General features: G+C 50.2%; 2 non-coding genes across 2 annotated transcripts; one reads left to right on the forward strand and one right to left on the reverse strand.

Moving 5' to 3' along the window:
- The first annotated feature begins 256 nt into the window (after positions 1 to 256).
- On the forward strand, positions 257 to 328 carry TRNAQ-CUG. Its single transcript has one exon. It is a non-coding gene; the product is annotated as a tRNA-Gln (tRNA).
- Positions 329 to 4,271: 3,943 nt separating this feature from the next.
- On the reverse strand, positions 4,272 to 4,345 carry TRNAN-GUU. Its single transcript has one exon. It is a non-coding gene; the product is annotated as a tRNA-Asn (tRNA).
- Positions 4,346 to 8,382: the final 4,037 nt, after the last annotated feature.

The following is an 8,382-nucleotide window of genomic DNA, read 5'->3' on the forward strand; positions in this document are numbered from 1 at the left end:
GCAGAGCAGGTGCACCCGGGGGAGGCGCCCAATGCCCGGCCCGATCGCTCACCTCCCAAGGGACCTCATCTCGGTCCCCCACACGCCAGCCCGGAGAACGGCAGCAGAACGTGACCCGCGGCGACCCCTGGCGGGCGGGGGAGCCGAGCTCGCACCCCGGAGGCGGGAAGAACCCGGCAGGAGGCGCGGCGGGTGAAGGCGGGTGCGAGGAAGGGCCTCCGCACACCTCAGAGAGACGGCCGGCTCGGCGCCCGGCGGTTCCATGGTGTAATGGTGAGCACTCTGGACTCTGAATCCAGCGATCCGAGTTCAAGTCTCGGTGGAACCTTCCTCTGTCGGGCTGAGCCGCGGCCACCTTTTACTCTCCGCTCCAGCGCCCAGCGAGGGGCACCCGCCTTCCCGCCCCCGCTGCCCTCGGGCCCGGGACGAAAACTGCGGGGGCCCCGCGCGTCCCTCGCGCCACCCTGGGCGCCTCGCAGCCGCGTCCTCCGCGCTCCGCCGCCTCGGCACCCGGGGACCCACGAGCCCGGCTCCTCGAGCACGGACACTGCAGCCACAGCGGGGGGGCCCGGCCAGCGGCCCCCCCGCGTCGGGCTCACCTTCGAGCCTCGGGGTCAAAGCCTCCGGCGCGGGCCACTCAATCCTGCACCGCGACGCCCGTCCCGCCGCGCGTCCCCGTACTTGCACTGACCGGCCTGCACCGGGAAAGAGCAACTGACGTGCGAAACAGCGTATCGTACCTCAGCCGGCCGGTGGCGAGACTGGAAGTTTCGGGCCGTGGCTTCGAGCGCAAGGTTGGGTACCGTTTCATTTTCCTCGGCTCCTTCCCTATCGGCCACCAGAAGAATCCAGCGTCTCTGCTGAGTCAGCCAGTAGGGGTCGCAGGTGTCCTGAACTGGGTGCTTCGGTCCGTGGCCCTCCCGCGTAAACCCTCAGCTCTACCAAAAAGAGATCCTGGCCGGGGATTCTTGGTCCCTGAGCCGCCGCCTCCCACGGCGCTCCTCCCGGGGGCGAAAGTGACACGAACCAGAGCAGGCTCCGTCTGCCCCTCCGTCTTGTTGCGACTCTGCTCCGCGGACTGAAGACGCTTTAGGATGGACCCGGATGGAAACACGCTCGTTCTCTTCTACTCGGTAGAAAAATCTGGGAGTTCTGAAGGACCGCAGAGTTAGTGAAAGTGTTCGCCGCCAAATCTCTCTTAGTTTTGGGGTTTCCACCGGCTTACAAAGGACTGTAAAATCCCAATTGGTTTTCAAGGGCTCGCGTTGAGTCTGAAAGGCAAAGGGGTGCGGGCCCGAGGGCGGGAGGGGAGAAACGGGAAAACGGAGACGCGAAGGTTTCGAAAGGGGGTAGGAAGGAGAAGGGGCGCCATCCGAGGGCGTTCACCGACCTCACTGGCCCAGTTGCCCCTTCTGGCTCCCTCTGGAGCGCTCCCACCTGTGGGCTGCATCTCTTTGATCCCCCGAGATTTTTCGGCTCTACCTGGAAAGCTCCGAACCTGCTTGGCTGGCGTCTGTCCTTGCAGCTTCTTTTCATTAATTGTGGGGGTCGGAGTAGGAGGGTAAATAGACCTGAAAGTTATTGGGAACCAAATTAGGACCTTGTTGGATTCCTTGGCGTTAAATGGCGAGTAGGCTTCCCCTCCCTTCTCTCCCCCTGCAAGAGGACTGCCGGCCGGCCGGCGCTTGGAGTGAGTCGTGGCACCCAAGAGCAGAAGACTGTCCGGGAATAGTCCTGGTTAGCATGTCGTGGCTGAGCAGACTGTGCCCTTCCAGAGCATGGAGCCTGAGGGTTTGGCCAGGAGACTGAGCAAGGGAACCAGGGTCAAGATTAATCGATAGGCTTTCTCCATAGTATGGCAGACATTCCTTTTTGATCCCCGCCTCTTTTACTAGAGCGATTCTTTTAATGGAGCTGTATTTACATATAGATGTTAGTACCCTATCTGGCCAACCATAGCCTCACTCCCTACCAAGACTGGAGCTCCAGACTTTTCTTCAAGGAGAAGATGCCCCTTCCTTTCTTTTCCCACCTGAACTCCTCTAACCCAAACCGAGTGACCAGGAGAGCCCCTCACCAGTCTCCTCAGGTTAGGAAGGGCAGATGGTCCTCAGCTCCCCTCCCCAGTGCAGCCCTTCACAGGTGTGTGTGACTTCAGTCCATACAGCATGCCCAAGGCTTACCTCTCTCAAAACTCCTTTCCCCCCACCCTAGGTCCATAATCTACTACATACACCCATTGCTGAGTGATATAGATTTCTTGTCCTAGTTGCCTACCCAGCACCTCAGCATTTTTCTTCTTCTGTTCTTGGAATTATTGCTCCTTCTTTGGATGTCTTCCCGGTACTATTCAGGAAGGTGGTCTGCCTTCATTTGCTCCAGGAAAGGGCATTGACCCAAGTTATGCCAATCAGATCCAGATCCAGTACTTCCCTGGAATATGAAAAAGTTGGGGGGGCAGGTGGAGCATGCTTGACCAAAGAGTAAATAAACTTCAGTTTAATCCACTTTTAAAAAAAAAAGAGTCCCTGGGGTGCCTGGGTGGCTCAGTCCCATTAAGCGTGGGACTTTCAATTTCAGCTCAGGTCATGATCTCTTGGTTGGTGAGCTCTAGCCTCATGTTGGGCTCTGCCCTGACAGTGAAGAGCCTACTTGAGATTCTCTCTCTCTCTCCCTCTCTCTGCCCCTCCCTTGTTCATGTGCACTCGCCTTCTCTCTCTCTCTCTCTCTCTTTCTCTCTCTCTCTCTCTCAAAACAAACAAGTAAACATGGAAAAAGTTAAAAAAAAAAGAGTCCCTGAAGACACTGGTCTTTAGTTCCTGCTATCTGTATCCTATGTGGCTCAACTGTGAATATAGAGTTTACATAGTTTAAATAATATAATTGACCCATCAAACTATGATACAAATATATTGAAGGATAAGGCCAGAGGAGGTGTGTTTGGGTATAGGGGAGTATGTGAGAGATAATGTCTACAATTTGAAAGTCAAGGAGTAGTAAAGAAGGATTGCTGTTTTTCTTTTCTTTTCTTTTTTTAATTTATTTCTGAGAGAGAGAGAGAGACAGCATGAGCAGGGGAGGGTCAGAGAGAGAAGGAGACACAGAATCTGAAGCAGGCTCCAGGCTCTGAGCTAGCTGTCAGCACAGAGCCCGACGCGGGGCTTGAACCCACAAACCGTGAGGTCATGACCTGAGCTGAAGTTGGACGCTCAACCGAATGAGCCACCCAGGCACCCCTGGATTGCTGTTTTTCTAAATAAACTTATGAGTATATGTAACTTTGATAAAAATATGTCCCAAACACAAAATAATTCCTTTGCCATATATGTTCATGTGTGTAAATTTAAAGTTGTTTGTACCCTGAATATAAATTTATATATAGTCACATTAATAGCTGTTTTCATGGAAGTATTCTGGGTTCGGTGTCATGCACAGAACACCTCACTAGAGGTCTATAAAAATGTTAGCAAAAATGGGTTCAGAAGAACTGGCAGGTAAGTACTATCCAACTTTAGCAAAACAGTGGAGGAAAGAATATTCTCATAAAACACAGAGAATATGACCTGGTACATTTTCCTTTCAGAGTAATTGGACAGGAATTAGCAAAATTAGAAATGTGCAAATATTTTGATCTGGCAATTCCATTTCCAGGACTCTGTAGAGAAGAAAACAAGTGATGACATATTCGTGTAAGCCTCTTCCCTGTAGTAGTTCTTGTGATAATAAGTGTTGGAACCAATTGCATGGCCATTAGTTAGAGACTGAATAATGACTCATTTATATCAAGAAGGATATTAACGAAAAAGAACAATGCTGGTAAGGAAAATGCTGATGCCAATGGCACTAGTAAGAGCTAAATTGAAACATTTGCTATGTGAGAGTCACTGGCTACCATCTCATCTGAACTTTGGACGACCCAAGTACTCCATCTGGCTCATTTTACATGTAAAAATGGAGGCACAGAAAAGTCAAGTAACTTCTCTGGACTGATTAGGTTTCCCACCCAAAGCATGCGCCTTCACTGTGGATGTGATTCAGGTTCTCTTGTTCTCCATTTTAGGGATTTATAATATTCCAGATATGCCAAGCTGTAAAAACCAGCCTCGGAAAAGTGGGGGAAGATGGATTGCAGGGGTACATTAGGTTTGCTCCAGAGCTCCAAAACCTTTTCACCAAAGAGACCCTCTTTTCTTGTGGTGCCTGAGGAATAGGACCATAAATTCGGTATTCCAAATAGAAAGAGGGAAAGGCAATTCGGCCAGAAACACAAGCGTCCCTGGGTGGGCTCGAACCACCAACCTTTCGGTTAACAGCCGAACGCGCTAACCGATTGCGCCACAGAGACACCTGGTGGAGGTAGATGTGGGTTGTCGTTGGTCAGTTGTATTATATACATAATAGTCTGACATCTGTGGCCAGAATCTTAAGATTTCCAGTTATCAGATAAATGAATACGATACAATGCACATGATATCTCTAGTTAACCCTGCTGTATGGTATGTTTGAGAGTTTTTACATAGTTGAGTTATCAGAAGGAAAAAATACGTTTAAAAAATTTTGTATCTGTATGAGAGGATAGATGTTCACCAAATTTGTAGTCATTTCACAATGTAAGTCAAGTTATTATGCTGTACACCTTAAACTTCCACAGTGCTGTATCTCATTTCAATCTCAATAAAACTGGGCCCGGGGGGTATATTATACATAATCGCCTCATTGCACAAAAGTACAGAGAAGTGTTCTTTATCCCCAAGCCGGGGCACCGGCAACTTCTGTTTTGCCTACCCTCCCTCCCCCGCTCCAGAAGCCTGAGGACGCAGACACACCGAGGCCAAGATTCGTGCGGTCCGGTAAATTTGGGTTATATTGACATGAGCTCGAATGAGTAGAGAACTCCGACGGTCCAACAACAGGCCCCCAGGGGATACCCGCAGCCTCTTGGTCTGATGTCATCCCGTTTTCAGTTCTTTGCTCCATTTCGCCTGTCGTGCTCCTCACGAGTCCCCCCGGATCCTGGCCGTCGGGCGCGCGCAGCACCAGAATCGGTTGTGCCTCCACCGCGCTGCCCTCCCAGATGCCCCTGATGTAGACTCCACGGAGCAGGGACCCAGGGTGTGCTCATAAGGCAGCCCCTCGCTTATAACATTGCCTGGCACTTAGTAGGCGCCCGATAAACGCCCGCCGCAGGGGCCTGGAGGGAACACGAAAGGCACCAAGAATTTCACCTTGGACTATGAATACTAGTTTTGGAATGGGAAGACGTGAAAGGCAGCCATTCTTTAAAATCTTGATACTGGAAGCTGTTTTAGAACCAGGTCAAGGTCCCGATCGTGGAAACGTCTAGAGGACGCAACTTAGAACATCTCTGAGCTCCCCACCCAGGAAGGTGCAACGGCCTCAGCCCCTAGGGGCCGCCGGTGGGCGCAGAGAGAAAGGTGAACGAGGAAATCTGGAGAGAAGAAAGCAGGTGGCAGTCCGGAGAGTGAGGAAGAAGGGGCAAAGGGAGGAGGAGTGGAAAAAAAAAAAAGCTGAGAGACACGAACAAAACACTTAGAAAACCTGGAGGCTATTTAGGTCAATTAACAGCCCTCAACCCTAGCGCACCGAGCAGCCGGCGGCGGCGGGCGCGCGGTGATGGCACAGTGGTTAGTACTAGGCGTTGGGACCCTAGTAACCTTGGCTTACCTAACTCGCTCTTTCCCTCTTTAAACAAACCCGCAGGAAAGCTGGAGATACGGTGCGATTTCCCGCGCTGAACTGGAGACCGCCTGCGGTTAGATCGGGCTCTGAGATCCCACATGGCGGACTCCCAGCCTCAGCTCAGGACAGGGCCAGCGGCCTGCCTAACCTGGGGTAAGGCCGCCAGTGGCCCAGAGCCCAAGTCTGAAGCGCTAGCATTTCGCACCCCAATCCCCGGCTCCGGCCTTCGCCCCCACAAAGAGGCAAGGCAAAGACAGCAAAAGGGCCTGACGGGCAGTGAGGAAAGAGCGAGCGTGCATCTGCAACCATTAACTCTAATTTGTGCGTCAGACTCTGAAGACAAGCATCCAGCATCATCGGGAAACGAACTCTTACCGCAAGTTTAGGCAACCGACCTACTATCAAGTAGAAGACAAGGTCCCAGCTTTTCATCCTCTAGCATGTTCAGTCCGTAGTGTATGATTTCCACGGGTGTCTTGGTTATCATACAGTGAAACTGACTTTTTCTTTTGGTACAAATTCTCCATATATTTTAATGTATATGTAGATTTGTGTGGTTACCACCATAATTAGAAGACATAACAGGTTCATCTCACCAAAAATCTTGTACTATCTTGTTACAGTCACATTCTCCCTGCAAACATAAGCCCTTGCAATCACTGATCTGTTCTTCACCTATAGTTGTGTCTTTTTGAGTATGTCATAATAAGAATGGAAGTTTATGGTATGTAGCCTTTTGAGACTGGCTTCTTTTACTTAGCACAGTGACTTGGGGATTCTTTAAGTTGTTGTGTACATCAACAATTTCATCTTATCGCTGGGTATTCCATCCAGTGGAATTACCACTGTTTTGTCTATCGATTTCTCCCCTGAAGGATATCTGATGGCTGTACTTTCAGCTCTTACAAAGCCATGAGCATTCCTGTACAGATTTCTGTGTGAACATAAATTTTCATTTCTTTAAGGCAGAATGCTGGGATTGTGTATTATATTATTATAAGCATATTATATATGCTTGACTTTGTGAGAAATTGCCAAATCTTTTCCAAGGTGGTTGTGCCATTTTGTATTCTCACAAGCAGTGTATGAAAATTCTACTTAGTTCTTATCTTAGACACTTGGTAGTGTCATTCTAGTAGGTATGTAATAGTATCTCATTGTGGTTTTAATTTGCATTTCCCTAACGTCTAATGACGTTCACGTGCTTATATCCTCTAGGGAAGTGTCTGTTCATATCTTTTGTTGTTGTTATTGTTGTTTCCTTGTTAATTTTAAGGTTTCCTTAACATTCTTGTCACCAACCTGTTGTCATATTTGTGAGTTGTTAATTTTTTCCTCTCAGTCTGTAACTTTTCATTCTCTCAGCTGGTTTTTTAAAAACATTTTTAGTTTCAATGAAGTATAATTTATCGATTTTTTTTTTTTTACTGGATAGAACTTTTGGTGACGTATCTAAGAACACTGCCTAACCCCAGGTCATGAAGACTTTCTTCTATAAATTTTCTAGTTTTACAATTTACATTTAGTCTATGCTCCACTGTGAGTTAGTTCTTATATAAACTGTACTAGTGTAGGTGGAATTTTTATTCATCTAGATGTCCAATTATTCCAACACAATTTGTTGAAAAGAGAAAAGTCTTCATCGAATTGCTTTTACACCTTCATCAGTAATCAAGTGGACACATTTCTGTAGTCCTATTTCTGGACTTAATTGGTCTGTGTGTCTATCCCTTTGCTCATTCACAATATCTTGCTAACTGTAGCTTTATAGTAAGTCTTAAAGTTGGGTAGTGCTACTCCTCTACCTTCATGCTACTTTTACAAAAGTATTTTTAGTTCTTTTAGGTCTCTCTCTCTCTCTTTCTCTGCCATTCCAGACCAACAAAACACAATCTGCTTTAACTACAAAAACTTTAAAACTACAAAGCCTTTGTGATTATAACGAAAACACCCGCCTTTTTTTTTTTCTATTGTGTCTTCTTGGAGTAGATTCAGGCAGGAAGAAGGGGTAGCCCTGTGGGAGGCGGCGGCTCAGGGACCAAGAATCCCCGGCCAGGATCTCTTTTTGGTAGAGCTGAGGGTTTACGCGGGAGGGCCACGGACCGAAGCACCCAGTTCAGGACACCTGCGACCCCTACTGGCTGACTCAGCAGAGACGCTGGATTCTTCTGGTGGCCGATAGGGAAGGAGCCGAGGAAAATGAAACGGTACCCAACCTTGCGCTCGAAGCCACGGCCCGAAACTTCCAGTCTCGCCACCGGCCGGCTGAGGTACGATACGCTGTTTCGCACGTCAGTTGCTCTTTCCCGGTGCAGGCCGGTCAGTGCAAGTACGGGGACGCGCGGCGGGACGGGCGTCGCGGTGCAGGATTGAGTGGCCCGCGCCGGAGGCTTTGACCCCGAGGCTCGAAGGTGAGCCCGACGCGGGGGGGCCGCTGGCCGGGCCCCCCCGCTGTGGCTGCAGTGTCCGTGCTCGAGGAGCCGGGCTCGTGGGTCCCCGGGTGCCGAGGCGGCGGAGCGCGGAGGACGCGGCTGCGAGGCGCCCAGGGTGGCGCGAGGGACGCGCGGGGCCCCCGCAGTTTTCGTCCCGGGCCCGAGGGCAGCGGGGGCGGGAAGGCGGGTGCCCCTCGCTGGGCGCTGGAGCGGAGAGTAAAAGGTGGCCGCGGCTCAGCCCGACAGAGGA

This window comes from Hyaena hyaena, unplaced genomic scaffold (genome assembly GCF_003009895.1).
Source record: "Hyaena hyaena isolate Hyena2069 unplaced genomic scaffold, ASM300989v1 scaffold_1529, whole genome shotgun sequence".
Classification (NCBI taxonomy): Eukaryota; Metazoa; Chordata; class Mammalia; order Carnivora; family Hyaenidae; genus Hyaena; species Hyaena hyaena.